Source organism: Neltuma alba, unplaced genomic scaffold (genome assembly GCF_004799145.2).
Source record: "Neltuma alba isolate B1F8T4 unplaced genomic scaffold, ASM479914v2 tig00012124_pilon, whole genome shotgun sequence".
In the NCBI taxonomy this organism is placed as follows: Eukaryota; Viridiplantae; Streptophyta; class Magnoliopsida; order Fabales; family Fabaceae; genus Neltuma; species Neltuma alba.
In genome coordinates, this window is record NW_021636676.1 from 299,305 (window position 1) to 303,486 (window position 4,182).

Below are 4,182 nucleotides of genomic sequence, written 5' to 3' on the forward strand. Positions count from 1 at the left end.
TATCCCATTTTCCTGCAGATTGTGGAGTTCGAGATTTTAGCATATCACGTTCCTAACTTCCAGTGGCCCACTCTTACAAGACGTTGAGTCAGTTTCAAAGATTTGTGGGAGTTACTTCCGAGATCCCCTCTAGCACGTTTTGAATCAAATCTCCAACATGAGAGTCGCTGCTGGATGCAATCTCAGAATTTCTTTCACCACACATTTCAAGTAATTCATTTGATTTGTCTTCGTCTTCGATCTTTGACTTGTTCCCCACTATGCGTCTTACCTCTCCCTCGGTTTTCTGCATTTTTCGTTGGATTCATCACCAGATCCACCATGGCCCACTTCATTGTTGCTGAACTTGAGTCGCTTCCTCCCACAAACATATCCTACAATATATATATCAAGATTTTTTTTAATCTATCACAATGATCATTCGTTCCGTTAATACACAACCCTAGGATTTGAATACCTGGAGAATCACCGAAAGGGGCTTTGATTTGGAATAGAATATCAGAATAAAACAAGAAGAGACAGAAAGAGAGAGACAAACCATTAGGATGGATTTTAGGTCGTTTTGGGAGAAACTATCGCCAAGCATGCCGTCGTCTAGGAGTTGACGGAGAATATCAAGAAAGTTTTTCCTAATGGAGAATTGGTCATCACTTGTCTTCTTCATCATGCTCCTGTGTTCTTCAATGACGCTTTCAAAGAAATCATCTAACTCTCTGAAGATGGCCTTCAACCTTGGAACCAGACTAGTGAGAACGTCAACCCATCGAAATGAAGGGAAATAATCTCCCACACTGAAAGCCAAAAGGTTGATCATCACCTTTCTTGTTAGCTCTCCGATCCTCGTATTCGCCTCAGTTTTAAACTGATCCCCAAGAGCACACTTAGACACGATGTTATTTGATGAAGAAATAAGCAACTCAGTCAAATTCACAGAACCCGTACCAGTCGAGCACAAATCACGGATCTTATTCACTAACTCCCGAGCTTCTTCTCCTCTGACGTTCTTGAAGGATTGAAACCTTCTCAGGCTAAGAAATTCGTTGACACAGATTTTCTTCTTCTGTCTCCAGTTTTCATCGTAGTTCCCAAAGCCAATGTCATTACATCCATAGAGTAAGAGCGTAGGACCAATACCCTAAGGTCGATCAGTAAAGGTAAGGTCATGGGTTTTCATAACTTTGGAGGCCAATTCTACAGAAGAAACCACCACAGTTGGAATCTGACCCAACTGTAAAAACATAATAGATCCGTATTTTTCGGAGAGAGTTTGAAAAGAACGGTGTGGAAGGGAGCCCATCTGATGAAGATTTCCGATTATGGGTAGTTTTGGTGGCGACGGAATCCGATTCAGATTCGACTTGGATTTACTTGTTCTAGTTCTGAGAGTGAACAAAAAAAGGACAGTGACGATGAAGCATGAAAGTGCTAAGAGCAAGGAGCTTAGCTCCAACGGAAAGTAGTGTCTGATAGGTGACAGTTGAGCCATTTGATTTCTCTCAATCTTTTGGTGCTGAGAAGGAAGACAAGCTAAGCCCTTCTAAAAAAAGAAGGAAAAAATGTCTGCAAATATTCTTCATTTAATTTTTTAGCAGATTAAAAATACAATATTTATCATGGGTACCGATGGTTTCCCTTTAAACTTTTAAAGTTTTTTTTTGGATAAGTAAGGAAACAAAAGGCAAAGGGAAAAAAAAAACAAACTAAGCGACTCCTCTATCCTCCAGGAGTCTGCATGCGCTTTCTCTTGAGAGGACATAGATTCCATAATCAAGTGAGAGGGCTTTTTTGGCAAGAAGTCCTCTTCTTCATTATTGTCTCTCGCAGTTAGAGTCACCCGCACCAACTAATCCCTTTCCAACAGATTTCGTAAGACGTGAATTAGCTGCACATCCTCATGGCGTTCCACGTCCCTCCTGGAGCATAACTCCACAACTTCTGCAGAGTCACAAAGAAGGAGAACATAATGAAAACCATTCTCCCATGCCCTCTGTAGACCCCATATACACCCCCATATTTCAACTGCAACGTGGTCTCTAGCATTCATCTTACACATGAAGGCTTCAATCCTTGAGCGTTGGCTCGTTAGGACTCCTCCACAGCTTGCTATGCCCATCCTGGGAGAGAACGCCCTATCAACATGTACAGTGACTGGAGGACCCTCAGATGAGCTTGCCAAGTGGGGTGCGGATATGTTCGCCTTGGGTATCCTGCCTAGTGTAGGAATCATATTGGCTCGTAACATGCAAATGGCAATACCTAGCACTTTGGCCACACAGTTGTCAGGTATGGCTTCGACCAGCTGGTGGACTTGTTCATTCCTTTCCCCCAGAAGAGCCAACATGAGATGCAAAATATGTCCTTCCAGTTGTCAAACTGTCCTCGGTGTTTCATTATAATATTATCGCCCACCCAAATGCTAAGATCTGAGGCCCAAAACCTATGGTCAGAGTGAGAGATACCCAACCTCACCCAGATGCCCTGGGCTAGAGCGTATTCTCTTAATACATACAGAGGAGACGCTAGACTGTCTACACAGATGTCACACAGACCATCCTGGTGTAGCCCCCTTCTCAGTTTGGTCTCATTTGTGGGAAGATTGTGATTTAGAGCAAGCCAAAGGATCGTTCTGCACCTTTGAGGCATCCATAGCTTCCATATTTGAGACCAACATGGGTTATTCAAGTTCAATTCACCGGTCAATGCCTTATGCACAGATTTCACCGTGAAAGTACCACTTTTCTCATACTTCTATCTAGCATGGTCTTAGCCTCGAATTCGAGCTTTCTCAATCCCATGCTCGACTTCCTCCCAAACTGTTTTTAAGCCACTCCATAGCCTTGAACCCTTTCATTTTCTTTCGATGGTGGGCATAAGGTCATCACTACACCGATATTTACCTTTGACTATGTTGACCCACAACACGTCACTGTTGGTTACGAGCCCCCATCCGATCTTCATAAGAAGTGCTCTGTTTTGCATCTTTGAGTGCTGGAGACTGAGGCCACTATTCACCTTTGTTGAGCAGACCGATCCCAAGTTACCAAGTACATTTTTCATTTCTCAGGGGTGGTACCCTAGAGAAAGTTTCTGGCACTCCTATCAATCTCATTGCAGCAAGAGGGGAGGATGAGTGTTATTTGCATCACATGGTTAGGCATATCTGAGGATACAGTCTTGATCAGGGCAGTACGTCCCGCTAGAGTGAGGGTATGGCTTTTCCAGCTAGCTATCTCACGCGTACTCTGTCCACCACAAATTGGTAGGTATCCTTTGGGACCCTCTTATGATGGAGAGGCACTCCAAGATATTTACCGAGATCTGTAGCATAAGTATAGCCTAACTCGTCACTGAGTTGAGATCAGATGGTATGGTTCACATTATGGGAGAAAAAAATTCTTGTCTTCAAGGTGTTGACCTTTTGACTGGAGGAAGCACAAAATCTATCAAGGCATTCCTTTATGATTTCAACATGTCCCATGCTTGCTTCAGAGAACAAAACCAAGTCATCGGCAAAGAATAAATGTGAGATTAGGGGGCCCTTTTTATTTAATCTTATAGGTTTCCACTGTCCCAAATTTATCTGCTCCTGTATCAGATGTGCTAACTTCTCCATACAGATAACAAATAGATAGGGAGAAAGCGAGTCTCCTTGTCTAATTCCTCTGGAAGGTACAAAGGAATCAGACTTACTTCCATCCTAGAGAATCTGCATCAATGGCGAGGAGATACATTCTTTGATCAAAGTTATAATGCACCCTGGAAGTTTCAGATCCATAAGACATTCTTCCACAAAAGACCAGCAGATTCTGTCATAAGCCTTTTTTAAGTCGATTTTGATAACCATGTAGCCACGTTTACCTGGGATGGTTCTCCTAGTGTGTATAACCTCCTGAGCAATAATGATATTATCAAAGCTGAGTCTCTCATAATTCTTGGGAGGGCAGGTTTGATCCTATTGGCCACAAGCTTAGTAATAATCTTATAAATAACGTTGCATAAGCTTATGGGGCGAAAATCCTTTAAGGATTTTGGAACTTCCTTCTTCGGAATTAAAACTAGAAAAGATCTTATTTACCTCTTTTATTAGATGAGGGACCGAGAACACCTTTCCAACAAAGTCAAGGATGGACGATCTCACCTATTACCACTAGTTCTGAAAGAAAAGAGGGGGGAGCTCGTCGG